Below are 17,061 nucleotides of genomic sequence, written 5' to 3'. Positions count from 1 at the left end.
TGAGCACTTTTTCATGTGTCTGTTGGCCATTTGGATGTCTTCTTTGGAAAAATGTCTGTTCATGTCTTCTGCCCATTTCTTGATTGGATTATTTGTTCTTTGGGTGTTGAGTTTGATAAGTTCTTTATAGATTTTGGATACTAGCCCTTTATCTGATATGTCATTTGCAAATATTTTCTCCCATTCTGTCAGTTGTCTTTTGGTTTTGTGGACTGTTTCTTTTGCTGTGCAAAACCTTTTTATCTTGATGAAATCCCAATAGTTCATTTTTGCCCTTGCTTCCCTTCCTTTGGCAATGTTTCTAGGAAGAAGTTGCTGTGGCTGAGGTCGAGGAGGTTGCTACCTGTGTTTTCCTTTAGGGTTTTGATGGACTCCTGTCTCACATTTAGGTCTTTCAACCATTTGGAGTCTATTTTTGTGTGTGGTGTAAGGAAATGGTCCAGTTTCATTCTTCTGCATGTGGCTGTCCAATTTTCCCAACACCATTTGTTGAAGAGACTATCTTTTTTCCATTGGACAGTCTTTCCTGCTTTGTCAAAGATGAGTTGACCATAGAGTTGAGGGTCCATTTCTGGGCTCTCGATTCTGTTCCATTGATCTATGTGTCTGTTTTTGTGCCAGGACCATACTGTCTTGACGATGACAGCTTTGTAATAGAGCTGGAAGTCCGGAATTGTGATGCCGCCAGCTTTGCTTTTCTTTTTCAACATTCCTCTGGCTATTCGGGGTCTCTTCTGGTTCCATACAAATTTTAGGATGATTTGTTCCATTTCTTTGAAAAAAGTCTATGGTATTTTGATGGGGTTTGCATTGAATGTGTAGATTGCTCTAGGTAGCATTGACATCTTCACAATGTTTGTTCTTCCAATCCATGAGCATGGAACGTTTTTCCATTTCTTTGTGTCTTCCTCAATTTCTTTCATGAGTATTTTATAGTTTTCTGAGTACAGATCCTTTGCCTCTTTGGTTAAATTTATTCCTAAGTATCTTATGGTTTTGGGTGCCATTGTAAATGGGATCGACTCCTTGATTTCTCTCTCTCTGTCTTGTTGTTGGTGTATAGGAATGCCACTGATTTCTGTGCATTGATTTTATATCCTGCTACTTTACTGAATTCCTGTATGAGGTCTAGCAGTTTTGGGGTGGAGTCTTTTGGGTTTTCCACATACAGTATCATATCATCTGCAAAGAGTGAGAGTTTGACTTCCTCTTTGCCGATTTGGATGCCTTTGATTTCTTTCTGTTGTCTGATTGCTGTGGCTAGGACTTCTAATACTATACTGAATAGCAGTGGTGATAGTGGACATCCCTGCCACGTTCCTGACCTTACGGGTTACGGGAAAAGCTCTCAGCTTTTCCCCATTGAGAATGATATTTGCTGTAGGTTTTCCATAGATGGCTTTTATGATACTGAGGTATGTACCCTCTATCCCTATACTCTGAAGTGTTTTGATCAAGAAAGAATGCTGTACTTTGTCAAATGCTTTTTCTGCATCTATTGAGAGGATCCTATGATTCTTGTTCTTTCTTTTGTTAATGTATTGTATCACGTTGATTGATTTGCGGATGTTGAACCAACCTTGCAGCCCAGGGATAAATCCCACTTGGTCATGGTGAATAATCCTTTTAATGTACTGTTGGATCCTATTGGCTAGTATTTTGGTGAGAATTTTTGCATCCATGTTCATCAAGGATATTGGTCTGTAATTCTCCTTTTTGATGGGGTCTTTTTCTGGTTTTAGTATTAAGGTAATGGTGGCCTCATATAATGAGTTTGGAAGTTTTCCTTCCATTTCTATTTTTTGGAACAGTTTCAGGAGAATAGGTATTAATTCTTCTTTAAATGTTTGGTAGAATTCCCCTGGGAAGCCATCTGGCCCTGGGCTTTTGTTGAGAGATTTTTGATGACTGCTTTAGTTTCCTTAGTGGTTATAGGTCTGTTCAGGTTTTCTATTTCTTCCTGGTTCAGTTTTGGTAGTTGATACATCTCTAGGAATGCATCCATTTCATCCAGGTTATCTAATTTGCTGGCATAGAGTTGCTCATAATATGTTCTTGTAATTGTTTGTATTTCTTTGGTGTTGGTTGTGATCTCTTCTCTTTCCTTCAAGATTTTGTTGATTTGGGTCATTTCTCTTTTCTTTTGGTAAGTCTGGCCAGGGGTTTATCAATTTTGTTAATTCTTTCAAAGAACCAGCTCCTAGTTTCGTTGATCTGTTCTACTGTTCTTTTGGTTTCTAGTTCATTGATTTCTGCTCGGATCTTTATGATTTCTCTTCTCCTGCTGGGTTTAGGCTTTATTTGCTGTTCTTTTTCTAGCTCCTTTAGGTGTAGGGTTAGGTTGTATATTTGAGACCTTTCTTGTTTCTTGAGAAAGGCTTGTATTGCTATATACTTTCCTCTCAGGACTGCCTTTGCTGTATCCCAAAGATTTTGAACAGTTGTGTTTTCATTTTCATTGGTTTCCATGAATTTTTTTAATTCTTCTTTAATTTCCTGGTTGACCCATTCATTCTTCAGTAGGATGCTCTTTAGCCTCCATGTATTTGAGTTCTTTCCAACTTTCCTCTTGTGATTGAGTTCTAGTTTCAAAGCATTGTGGTATGAAAATATGCAGGGAATGATCCCAATCTTTTGATATCGGTTGAGACCTGATTTGTGACCTGGGATGTGATCAATTCTGAAGAATGTTCCATGGGCACTAGAGAAGAATGTGTATTCCGTTGTTTGGGATGGAATGTTCTGAATATGTCTGTGAAGTCCATTTGGTCCAGTGTGTCATTTAAAGTCTTTATTTCCTTGTTGATCTTTTGCTTAGATGATCTGTCCATTTTAGTCAGGGGGGTGTTAAAGTCCCCCACTATTATAGTATTGTTGTCAATGTGTTTCTTTGCTTTTGTTATTAATTGCCTTATATAATTGGCTGCTCCCATGTTAGGGGCATAGATATTTACAATTGTTAGATCTTCTTGTGGGATAGACCCTTTAAGTAAGATATAGTGTCCTTCTTCATCTCTTATTACAGTCTTTGTTTTAAAATCTAATTTGTCTGATATAAGAATTGCCACCCCAGCTTTCTTTTGGTGTCCATTAGCATGGTAAATGGTTTTCCACCCCCTCACTTTCAATCTGGGGGTGTCTTTGGGTCTAAAATGAGTCTCTTGCAGACAGCATGTGGATTAATCCATTATTTTTATTGTTCAACTGCTTTTATGGAGCGCTTCTTGGGTGCAGAGCATGACCTATTGTGTGTAAGAGAAGACAATATGCCCAGCATATGTGTGGTGTATAATGTGACCCCTCATTGTGTAGCCCAACATTTCACTTTTTCATATTGTTTCTTAACTGGAACAGAGTTGGAGGGGTAACAGAACCCTACTTATTACATTTTACTCTAATTGTGAAATTATAGAAGAAATATAAACAGGTTAATGTGGAAGCATGAGAAATTTGAAATATCTTGGTAAACTAATTTCCATTGACTGTTCTTAAGAAGGAATGAGTAGGCTACCAACTTTTAATTTGAGGCTAAGGGATATATTTTGGGAATGGGCCATATGAAATAGCATCATCACCACAAATTAAACAAAGCTATTTTATATATCCAAGCTTGGTTTCCCATCTTGCTCAGGATTTTCTGGCTGACAGAGATCAGAGCTGATAAGTCATGTTAACTAAGTCATGTTAAACTAGTATCAACTGATGCTGAAAATATGAGCCATCTATAATTGTCTTCTTCATATGATGGTGATTTCCTGAATGATCAGGGGATGGGATTCTTACTGTTTTGATACCAAAATATATTACTGAGTCACAAAGAATAGTGAGATTGCAGCAGAAGACACTAGGAAATTCTGTTCAGGATCAGGCACATCAGAATTTTCTAGGGCTTGAGTCTGTCATTATGGACATTGATTCTGATAAATTTGGAAATTTTGTAGGCTAGAGATTTCTACTGTTAGAATGCAGAATACACCAGCTTTTACATTATGGAATGGAAATTCTCCTATTGGCCATATTGCATAGAGGACATGAATAAAATAATATGAGTAACCACCCCAGTGTTGTTGCCATTTATGTTTTACATGAAACATGAAACTAAAACACATCCCCATTGTGTGCTGGCTTCTCTGCCTAGAGTTGACACTCGGCTCTTAATAACAGTGCTTTACATTGTTGGACACTTAGTATGTGTCAGTCACTGTTATGAATTTTACAAGCATTACCTCACTGAATCCTCTTAATAGACTTAAGTGGCAGGTACCATTATCATCTTCATTTTGCTGAGGAGAACCCTAAGACCCACAAGGTCAGCCAGACAGTAAGTGGCAGAGCTGATTTTAAACCCAGGTCCATCTGAGTTCCAAGTGACTGTTTTTAGTTTGAACACAGAACACATATGTCAGGAGTCCTATGCAAGTCCCAAGATGTACTACCATTCCCATGGAATTCCATGGTTAATCTGAGTATACATGTTATTGGCCAGTGGCCCTTCTTGCAGGTCAGCTGTTTACTCTCAAAGTCTGGAAAGTGTATATGTTGGAATCTGATTTGCCTTGACCCCATATCTCTTCTCTCCCCATGCTTGGAGTCCTTTGTCATTCCCTGCTTCTACCTTTGGGGACAGTCCTGAACAGAGGAGGTGAGCATGGACTCCTGGTTCAACCCAGCATCAGCCAGCACTAGGTTAGTCTGCCCTACCCTGGTGCTTGGACCAATCTTATTGCCAAGGCCTTACCTTGTCCCATGGTTTGGGTAAATGGGTGCCTGCTCTGTAATGGGCCCCTTGTACTTACTCAGGGACCTTCTTTAGACCATCACTGCCACACTGATGTGCTCTGCCTGCCTGTCAGGGCATACTCCATCCTGCTTTCTATTGCTAAGGCTTACCTGGACTCCCTTCTGTTTCCTATGATTATCCTTTCATTCTAGCTTCTGCCTTTCTGATGGCACCATTCCCATGGTGTGTCTTTTACTACCTACTACCTGCCCATGGGCACAGCAGGCTTTCAGCTTCAGCTCTTTTAGTGTCCACTTTCTGTTGGTAAGTTACCATTTACCATTCTGTGTCCACCCACCCTACTGAACAGTAAGAGTTATGGATACCACATAAATGATAGTAATGATTAACCACCATGCTATTTCCATCCCCAACCACAGTGTTTAGCATTTGGTGGGCATTATTATTAAGTAGTTACTGAACGTCTGAAATATATAGTGCCGTGTATTGTTTGCTTGACCCTTGCTAGTTTTATATAATTTATCTCATTTTATCTCTTTAAATTGAAGTGTAGTTTATATATATTAAAATGCATAAATCTGAAGTGTACAATTTGATGAATTTTGACATCTGTGTAACCAACACTTGAGTTAAGATATACACAGAACTTTTATCACCCCAAAAATTTCTCTTGTGTCCTTCCCAGTCAATCCCTGAACTCTTCCCAAAAGCAAGCACAGTTCTGATTTCTTTAGGTGTGGTTTGGTTTTGCCTATTATTGAACATATAGTGTTCTAAATGTGTGTGTGTTCCTGGTTGATGAGAGATGGAGTGCGACTGTTAGTCAATGAAGTCTTCATAGAGGGAGGAAACAGGAACTGTAATTATCTAAGAAGATTTAAAGTACATTTTCTGGAGAGAGGCAGCTTAGGTTAAAATCTCAGCCACTCATCAGGGAAATCCAAATCAAAACCTCAATGAGATACTACCTCACACCAGTCAGAATGGCTAAAATTAACAAGTCAGGAAACGACAGATGTTGGCGGGGATGCGGAGAAGGGGGAACCCTCCTACACTGTTGGTGGGAATGCAAGCTGGTGCAGCCACTCTGGAAAACAGTATGGAGGTTCCTCAAACAGTTGAAAATAGAGCTACCCTACGATTGCACTATTGGGTATTTACCCCAAAGATACAAATGTAGGGTCCGAAGGGGTACGTGCACCCCGATGTTTATAGCAGCAATGTCCACAATAGCCAAACTGTGGAAAGAGCCAAGATGTCCACCGACAGATGAATGGATAAAGAAGAGGTGGTATATATACACAATGGAATATTATGCAGCCATCAAAAGGAATGAGATCTTGCCATTTGCAACAACGTGGATAGAACTGGAGGGTGTTATGCTGAGTGAAATGAGTCAATCAGAGAAAAATATGTATCATATGACCTCACTGATATGAGGAATTCTTAATCTCAGGAAACAATCTGAGTGTTGCTGGAGTGGTGGGGGGTGGGAGGGATGGGGTGGCTGGGTGATAGACATTGGGTAGGGTATGTGCTATGGTGAGCGCTGTGAATTGTGCAAGACTGTTGAATCACAGATCTGTACTTCTGGAACAAATAATGCAACATATGTTAAGAAAAAAGAAAAAGAAGAAGATAGCAGGAGGGGAAGAATGAAGGGGAGTAAGTCAGAGGGGGAGACGAACCATGAGAGACGATGGACTCAAAAACAAACAGGGTTCTAGAGGGGAGGAGGGTAGGGGGATGGGTTAGCCTGGTGATGGGTATTAAAGAGGGCACATTCTGCGTGGAACACTGGGTGTTATGCACAAACAATGAATCATGGAACACTACATCACAAACTAATGATGTAATGTATGGTGATTAATATAACAATAAAAAATTTTTTAAAAAAAGAAAAAAAATCTCAGCCACTGACAAGCTATGTAATTTGGGGAAGTTACATGATCTCTCTAAGCCTCAATTTTCTCATCTAAAAAATAGAGATTCTGGGAGTGACCTCATAGTGTTGTTTGGAGGTTTAGACCAGAGAATGTATGTGAAGTTCTTAGCTCATTCCTGGCATGTAATACAGTAAATGTTAAATAGCTCCTTCTCCTCTTTCTGGTTAAATGAGATGGTTTGTGTGTCAGACATAGTACTAGGAGCTCTCTATGATCACGTTTAGAACTTATACCAACACTGAGCAGTCAGAGCTATCATACCCGTTTTACGGTTGATAAAGCCGAGGACTAGAGAGGTAAGTGAGTTATCCAACATCACAAGGTAATCAATGGCAAACTCCAAAATCCAAGTGACATCTGTGAAATTCTAAGTCCAGTCTTTCCCTGCTTTGACACTTGACCTCTCAAGAGGCCTCTTAAGTGGTGCTTCCAAGGAGTTGTAAGGCATGATATGACAGAAAGGAATAAGATTAGCAATGGAAATTGCTAGTAATTGGGCTTGCTGGATGGCAGGTATTTTGCCAGACCCTTTCCATGCAGCTTCATTAATCTTGACCAGAAGCCTCCAAGGTGAGCACATCATAAACCCTCTTCTGTAGAATAGGAAACTGGGACACAGGTTGGGTAAGTGAGTCTTCCAGTGTTACCCAGCTGTTAGGGGCAGATCCAGGAATTTTGTATGTGAGGAAATGGTGATTGCTCTCATGATGTGATGGATTTGGATGGACACTAGAGATGAAAAACTTGGCTAAGGGCCGATTCCAGTATTCAGAGAAATGATTGGTATGCATAATTGTGAGGTTGCACACAATGAAATGAGACAACTGGCCACCAATTCCAAAGTACCCCCTCTTTCTTTTTAACAGATTTGCTATGATAGCATGAGTGAATTCCATTCTGCCACTTACTGGCTATACAGCCTTGTACAAATTATATTATTTCTCAGAGTTCCCTCACTCTGAGAAATAATATATGTTAAAACATGTGGACAAAATATGCCTGTTCCTCAGAATTGTTAGGTAATTAAATTAACCACTATATGTAATGTGTATGTCATCCTGCAGAATACCTGGCAGGCCCTCCATAGGTGATGGCTATGATTATGACATCACCCTCATCTTGGAAAGCATAGAGGAGAAAGAGGAGTTGGGATAAATTATAACTTATCAACAGAGAGCTATGCCTACCACTGGAAATGGGGGAATGTTGGAGAGGAGGAATGTTTTAAGCGGGTTCAAATTGGGCAAGGGTGGGAAGAAGATCATGGGTTTCATTTTGGATACAGAAGAGTGTTAGAACTAACAGTTGGAAGTAGAGATTGGAGAGACTTATTTGTGTACATGTAGCAATCAAATCCATGTGAATGGATGGGTTATTTGCAGGAATAAGTTAAAGAAAGTGAGATAGAATGCACAGGGCTGAGTAGCATCTGGTCAGTAGTAAGTAGTGGATTATGTGTGGGTGTGGGTGTGCATGTACACGTGTGTGTGGGTGTGTGTGCGTGCACGTGTGCGCATAAGGGCAAAGTAGGGGGTTGTGTTTCTTATAATAATTACTGTGGAACAAGCACTGGCACTTCAGATCAAGGACATTTTCCCCTATCTAATAGCTTCAAATAATTGCTACAGAACAGGCGAACAAAGTAAGATAAATTTTGCATTTAGCATATGTGGAAATATTATGAATAGTTGCAGATTCAATTCACTTTGATGCCCTTTGACAATCTGATAATTTTTGCAAAGATGTACTTAAAATGCTGTTTCATGCAAAGTTCAGATATTTTTCCCTTGTTTAAAAAATACACGACATCATTAATTTGCAGGCCTGTATATTAATTTTGCTGAGAGCACCGTTTATTTCTTCCTTCCACTTTGTTTAAAGTCAGTTGTTGACAACTCTCAAGCGTGTCAAACTCTCATCGCCAATAATTGCTTAAGGACCCCTAACTTCTACAAATGTTGGTGCCAGCTCCAAACCCCATGCTAGCCCTGGAAGAAAAAAAAAGAGAGGGGGAAGAAAGAACTTCTTCTGATGAATTTTTGATTTTCCTTCTTAACAAAGAAATGTCTGAGATTCAAAGCAATAGCTTAAAGTGATATTATAAAATAGAATATGGAGTGCACTGTTCTGAATGACTCTTTGCTTTTAATGTGGGGCTGAAAAATTGTCAGTGCCTTTTTTGATTAGATGGGAATTTTTTTTTTGTTCTTGATCTAAGAATTGAGGATAAAAACATGCTACTTGCATTTGAATATGGCATGAGCAGAGCTGTAATGTATTGGAGATAAAGTAATAGCAGCGATGCCTTAAGGCAGCACCTGTATCTCCGGGTCAGTGCCATCTCTCTTTAGATCGCCGCTGCGCCACTCTTTCTGTGGCTGCTTTATTAGGCCTAATTAGGCGGACTGTCACTTTTATTGGTGATGGGAAAGGAAGATAAGTAGATCACTTGTGTCATCTATCTCTATCCGGACGTGTCTAAAAAGTCTAAAGTGATTGCTGTAGGCCACAAATATATACCACAAGAGGGAGAGGGAGCAGAAAAAAAAAAACACCAGAACTGTAATAAAAAAAAAAAAAAAAAGGAAAAAAAACCTCTAGAAATGCCTTACCTTTGGCACTGCTGTGTATAATTTCAAACTCACAGAGAAGAGCTTGTGAAACATCCTGGAAGCCCTTTTGTTCTGAGGGAGAAGATTGTCTAACGGATTTTCTGAGAGCTGAATGGAGTGGGGTAGGGGCAAATGCTTTCTACTTAGGAGTCTAGCATTGGGTTCTCAAGAAAAAGTTGGTTGTAGCAAGAATCCTACATATGGTATTGCTGAGCAGTAGAATCACAGTAAAGAATTCTGGAGCTGTGATTTGTGTGTGTTGTATGTATGTGTATGTGAATATGGCATGAGCAGAGCTGTAATGTATTGGAGATAAAGTAATAGCAGCGATGCCTTAAGGCAGCACCTGTATCTCTGGTTACACTGGTTATACTGGTGATTGTGACAGTGGCTGGGAAGGGGTTTCTTGAAAGTTTTTAGTAATTGGATTCTATATGGAAACAATTCCTTTCATTTGCCCGTAAAAATAGTGCCAATAAAGATAAATAGCCTGAAGGACTTTGGTAATATTCTCTTCAGCTATGGTCAGCTGCCTGAGGCTTTCAGAATACGGCTTCATTTCTTCTCAAAAGGACTCCTTACTTAACTGGGCATTTCTGATAAGGACCAAAAAACCCAGTTTTTTCCAGATATTAGCTCTATGCTGTCTCACCTATCTGGTTGATGGGTAAGCTCTGGTCACTGGACCTTGATTATGGTCTGGTGATTATGGTTTTGAATGCAATCCCTTTGTCCAATCACATTTCCTTAGTGAGGTGATAAGTTATACACTGAAGCCATACTTTACACTTTTCTTCTATCCACTCCATGCCTAGAACTGTGCTAGGTATGTACCAAGAGCTTGAAAAATAGTGATTTCATTGGTTTCTTAATTCCTATGACTGACTGGATTTTTCAGTGTCAAAGGAGAACTTTAATTTGTTCTTTTATATGGAAAATGACAACCCTCGTAAAATAATTTAAAAAATAATTTTGAAGTACCTCTCAGTGACACTTAGACAATACCAAGATGTTTGGGCCAACTCAATCTGAATTTTTGTTCAACCCTTTGATGTTTATTATATACATTATCAAAAATATAGATTGCTGGGTAGAATTTATTCTTGAGAAGTCTGTAGTTTACACTTGCTCTTCTGGGAAGACAGAAAGTATTATAATTAGGAAACTGCATGGGAAAGGCAAGGTCATGTCAACGACCTTGTGAGTCAGTGTGTTGGTAGACTTCATCATTTTCTTTATATTGCTTTAATCCATTTACATAAAATAACTGCAATTTGTAGCACCTACTGTGTATCAGATACTTTGCTAAAAGTGCTTTACATACGTTATTTCATTTTAGTTTGATCAAACCCTCTAAAGTAGCCATTACCCATTTTATAGATGAGAAAACTGAGGCTGTGAGCAATCGAGTAATTTTCCCAAGTCCACATAGCGAGTGAATAAAAGAGCTGGAATTCAAGTTCATGTCTGTTTGATTGCACAGTCTGCACTCTTAACTCCTGTTAGGCTCAGTCTCCTGCTTCTGCATGTTGCTCATGAGAATGTTTTACCTTTTTTTTTTTTTAAGATTTTATTTATTTGACAGACAGAGACAGTGAGAGAGGGAACACAAGCAGAGGGAGTGGGAGAGGGAGAAGCAGGCTTCCCGCCGAGCAGGGAGCCCGATGTGGGGCTCGATCCCAGGACCCCGGGATCATGACCTGAACCGAAGGCAGACACTTAACAATTGAGCCACCCAGGTGCCCCATGTTTTGCCTTTTTGAGAACAAAAAATATATCAACTCATGGACTCATGGAATTTTAGGTTAGAGGCAACTTTTATCACTGATTTTGTTGAGTTGATTGAGTAAGTAGCCTTAGAGTATGATAATTGGACTTAGGAACAATTTTTATTTTGATCTCTGACTTTGAACATTAAGTACCACTTGTAAATAATTTGGATTCATTTTGTCTGAAATAAATGGTGCAGCCATCAGATTATGGAAACATTTGTCACCTGAGGCTGAAAGGCTATCCCTAAGCAGAGAGAGGATTTTAAGGGCACCAAGAGCTTGATTGACCAAAATATTGCCTCCCCTCAGCCCATCAGTTTATTGTATAAATAATTTTAAAGCATTTATAGAATGATTGCTGTATGCTGTGCAGGTCTATATATTATTTAATCCTTTCAACACCTCTGAGATTGGGGTATTAATACTCTCCTTTTTTAAACAGGTAACAGAAGTTCTCAAGGCCAGTCTCTGTTCTTTCCACTCTTCTTTATTGCTTTTTTCTGCAATAAAGAAGAAGGAAAAGGTCTTCTGATGGGCATAAAGAAAATGTTGCATTACCTGAAATTTCAGGGAAGGTATGGTAGTGGGGGTACACTTTTGGCAATAGAAATGTTGGAACAGGACTGTGGTTGTCTGGAAAAAGGGAGCCTCCCATTTGAGAGTGATGAGATGAGGATGAGAGTGGAAGGACTTAGGCATGTTTGGGTCACTTTACAGTCTTGCTGGTATCAGTTTTTTCAGTTGGTACAATGTATGATCTGTACCAAATAAGGTCTTTTTTTAGGAGCTGTTTGCTAGATCCAAGCCGATCTGTCTTCTTATTCTATCCATTTCTAATGAGTCAGCATAGTCTGATGCAGGGCTGGTAAACATCTGACATAACGCCACTCTCCTTTCCTGGTGTCATGACATACATTGCCATTTTGTCACAGTATCTAGCTTTCCAAGGCCAGATTCAATATCAGAATCTCAACATAGTGCTTCACATAGTTATTACCAATTGGCATACAACTTGAGAGTTATTTGTCAACCCTGAGTTAATGGGGCTAATGCCAATTCTTCTCTCTTCTAGCCACTTGTGGGAACTGAGGCAAGATTCGTCTTTCTGAGGCTCAGCCACCATCCATAAAGAAGAGGTATTATCTAATCCATGAACTCCAAATTCATGGAAGTATCAAATGAAATTTATAATAAAAATAAGAAATCTCATTTTCAATGTAAGGAGATATTATTTTTACTGAATTTGACAATTTTGATAAAACCATAGTCTTAGTCCAATGACCCAAAGGAGTATCTGCTGATTTTGCTCCTTGCTTCACTCTCCTACAACCAACCAGTCTCCAAATCCTGTTGATTTTGCCTTTTATTTATTTATTTATTTATTTAGCCTTTTAAATAGCTCTTGAATCTTCCCCCTTTCTACCCAGGCACACTGGTATGGAGTCTGTGCCCTCATTATGGGCCTTTTAGGTAAGTGGCCTTTCTGCCACTAGTCCCCTAACTTCTACTCTATTCTCTACTGGTCGATGCCAGAGTGACCTCTTCAGACACGTCATGTTCCTCTCTTTATACTCCCCATGGGTCTTCCACACTCACTATAATAAAACCTAAACTCCCTCATCTGGCACATGTGGCCCTTTACTTCCCTACTCTTTCCATCTCTTTTGTATGCCTTGCTCTGCTCATCATTCTCTCAATCCCCAGACTTGTTATGACACTGTGTCTTTCCTCAGGTTTTGCCATCTGCAAGTGCCATTCACTGTCCTTCTCCACTTGGCAAACTCCAACTTCACCTCTCAATTCAGTGTTGCTTGGCTGGGCCTCTGGAAGAGTTGTAGTGAAGAGAAACATTTCTGCAGATGGCTTGGGATGGGCTACCCACCTGTGTCTACCCACCCCGGTCTGGTGGTGGCATCCTCTGCAACTAGGAATTGAGCCATGGGGCAAAAGGACTCCCAAAATGGAGGCAGGTGGCCATCTCTAGTTCTAAATATTCACAGGCCAGTAGTGTGGTTTCCTCAGGTAAAGATGCTCAAGTCTTTACTCTAAGAAGAGTACTTAGGGCCTGGAGTAAGGAGAAAGGGAGGGAACCTAACTAGTTGTGTAGATTTAAAATTTTGGCAAAATCCTTGCCTGCCCTATTCAGTGAAAAACGTCTTTTGTGCACACCTCAGACTCTGGGAGCGTGACAGGACTTCTGCTCTTTGTGGCTGCCCAAACACCCCAGCAAGTACTTGAGGGTTACTCCCTCCCCTTCTTCCTCCTTTTCCTCCACTTCTGTATCTTCCTCATTCCCTATAATTAGCAATAATTATAATGACATTTTTAAATTTACAAAACACTTTCACATACATCATTTCGTCTGCATAACAACCTTGTGAGGTACATTACTATTATATATCAATTTTAGGGATGAATAAATTGACATCCAGAGAAGTTCAGTTATTTATTTAAAATCACATAGTTGGTAGGTTATGGAATGAGGATTTAAACTAGGTCTTCAACTCTAAATCTCAGAGTTGTGTTGTTTGTTTTTATGAAGTATTGTGACATTGATATTTAATTTGGAACTGTGTTTCAATTTGTAGCATCTTTCTTGGTATTAAAAAACTGCTGTTTTACAAACTCTCTTCAAGCATCTTGCTTTGATTGCTTAGATAAAAAGCCATTTTATGTGCCTGCATGATATCCTGTATCATAACTTGCCATTGTACTTCTTCCTTGTCTTACAAATCTCTCTTTGTGTTGGTCTCCCAAGGACTGTGAGCAACTGCAGAACAGGGTTTATCACATATCATGCCTGATTTATCACATATCATCAGGCCCAAGCACACAGGCCTGGTGCAGAATAACCATGTGAGAAAAGTTTATTAAATGAATGAATGATTAATGATAAAACTAACATTTATTGAATGCTTAGTATTACTAGCCACTTTGCTTTCTCTTTCTATACATTAATTCCTTCAATTTCAGTTAATTACCACAAAAATCCTATGAGGCGTATACTATTATGATTCCCATTTTATAGGTTAAGTAACTTGCTAAGGGTCATCCAGCAACTAGTAAATGGTACAGCCAAGATGTGAGCCCAGGACGTATCCTGCACACTATCCCTGAGGCTCTGCTACCTATCTAGTGAATGAGTAACATCTGCTTCAAGGGATGTGATGAGAGGGAGGTGCTTTGACATCATATCTGAGTCCCAACTCTGCCTTTAACCAGCTGAGAAGCTTTGAGTAAGGCACTTGATAACTTCTGTGTGTCTCAATTTCCTCATTTGTAAACTAGGTGATAATGTATGCTTCACAGGTTGGTTGTGAGGATCAAACTCTATGACGGCTAGGATGTTTTATAATTCTAAACAACTCTCTAGATATTTTGTCAGTGATATTATTGCTGTAGTTGTCACAAGGCTGACAACAGTCCCTGCTGGTGAGCCACAGGTCTCCTGTGTGTTTTGCTCAAGGCTGGCCCTCTAGGAGGCTCCCCAGCACTGCATTGAGTCCAGCAGGGAGCCAGTGCCCCTGGACTCATCAGTTAGCTGTGGAGGGGTGTTTCTAATTTTTCTTTAGCCCCCGGGTGAGCCAACACATTTCATCTTTATCTTCTCGAAAGAAAAAAAATTCTCTTTTGACCTTTGGGTGAAGTAATCAGAATTCTTGACATTTTTTTTGCCTTTTGCAAGAAAAGTAGCTTAGCCATACCCTTTCCTCTAATTCCTCAACTCCATTCTTTATTTATGTCTTTTTTCTTTTCTTTTGTTGCTCACTGACAACATAGAACAGAGATGAGAAGCTCATATAACAACTTGAGAATCAGTTCTTTTGTGAACTACCTTTTCAGTATCCTTCTGGACAGTAGGATTTTTCTGGCTTCTTGTCTAGTGTAAAGGTAAAGCTTGTGAGCTGTGGGGTCAGATTTGCCTGGGTTCAAATCCCAGCTCTACAGCTTCTCTATTGTATAGAGCTCAGTAAGCTACTTAGTTCCACTAAGCCTCAGTTTCCACATCCATAAAAAGGGGGTAGTAGCAACAATAGCTCTATCATGGGTTTCCTGTGAAACCTAAATGAGCTAATGCTTGTAAGACATTCACAGCCATGTCTAGTGAATCATAAATACTCGAAATTCTTTAAAAAGTACTTCATTGTTTTAAATTCTACCACATAGATAAACCTAAGCTGCTGATCACAATACTGAATACTGTGAAATAATTTCAAAAGAGGGACAATAAAATTTCATTAGGCTACTTTTTGGATGAGGCCTAAGCCTCTGACTGAACAGAGAGAAATTGACTATGGTTTGCTTTTATACATAAAATCCTAAGCATTTGGGTATTTCAAAACAGTTGTGTAAGTTAATAAAAACACTCACTTTATTTTAGCATTATCTAGCGTGTAGAATCAGCTCTGGTGCTTTGGTTGGATGAGGGTACCACTGCAGTCATCCAGGTTCTTAAGCTCAGGGTTACAATGCCCTGATGTGTAGTGGCCAGTTGTGAGGGATGACCCAAAGAATTGATCATTATTGATAAGGTAAAGTTGTGAATATTTTTAAAAAATTTATTACTTTTACAAATTATAGAGTAGATTCAAGGCCACATCAGTAATAATACTGTATTTCAAACTCTCTTGTATTCTGGGAGGTGTCTTGAGTGGGTGAGGCAGGCAGAGTTATAGCTAGCTCCCTGAGACCTGTAAGTACTTTTAGCATATGTGAAGCCTGGGAATTCTTGTGGTGCTTTACTTCCCCATGAAATTTTTGGGGATATTTGAATTTGCATATATGTTCAAGTTTTACATGTTAATTATCACTTGCCATGTGTTTCCCAGTACAGAAAACTTGAGAATTGCTGGGTCAGTATGATCTCCCACATAATTTTGGAGGATTTTTTACAGCAGTTGTTTTTAAACTGCATTCGTTAGAGCCCAGTGGTGTTGCCTGCAGAGCCTTGGGGGTAAAAACAAGGTGAGTAAATGGAGTTCTAGGTTCTCCACCTTTTACTTCAACCAGAGCAGTGCTGTTTTCATTTGTGTTATATTTTGGGATTTCACATGAGGTTTGGAGAAAAATACACTACATTTTTTCTTGAAAATGTTGTTAATAGCATCCACGAAAGATAAGCCTTTATTTGAGTGCCTCTACCTTATAAGTTACGCTATTCATTTCATTACTGTATACCTCTGCTGGGGAAGTTCTCATGAAGGCCCTGAATCTGCCTCATTATAGTATTTACCCCCGGTCCTAGTTTTGTCTCCTGACAAAACATAGAACAAGTTTGCTCCTTTTACTGCTCAGCAGCACATGACTGTAAACACTTTTAGAATTAATGCTTCTGAAAAGTGGCCCAAAGGGCCATTTTTAGTTTTCCTGAGGGCATGGATTAGGGTACTATTGGAGGATGGTTATAAGAGCCAGTTATCTGCTAGGAAGCCCCCTATCATCCACATCTTTATCTTCCACCTCTTCATCATTTCCCACTCATTATTATGTAAGCACCAATTCTCCTGAAATGATGAAGAAAAAAATTCTCATTTCCTCATGGAAAGTGGTCCTAAAAAATACTAATTCCTATTGCTGTTGATGAAGAAGAAAAAGCAATCACGTCTTATGAAGTGATGGTGAAGAGTTGTAGTAGGCCTACTCAAGAATTTTAAAACTCTATATGTTTAATGTGATTGTGGGAATATTTGTGTTAACCTGAAATTATAGTTACAGTCAAACATCTTCTCTTAATGGTCAGTAAGAGAGCAAGAAGAACTCATTATATTAGCTTTTCCGTTATTCAGAAAATGATAATTGTATTAATGATTTTCTGAATTTCCGTATAATCATATAAACACTAGTTTTACTCCTTAAATTAAAAAAGCCACTTTGAAAATGTTCAAATACTATTGTTCTAAAGTAATAGCTTCTTCGTCTAATTAGTAAGCATTATTGTTGCAATATATTTATACTCACACAGCACACCAGAGGCAGCACAAGCCACTCCT

Source organism: Zalophus californianus, chromosome 6, assembly GCF_009762305.2.
Source record: "Zalophus californianus isolate mZalCal1 chromosome 6, mZalCal1.pri.v2, whole genome shotgun sequence".
Taxonomy (NCBI): Eukaryota; Metazoa; Chordata; class Mammalia; order Carnivora; family Otariidae; genus Zalophus; species Zalophus californianus.
This window is presented reverse-complemented; position numbering follows the sequence as displayed.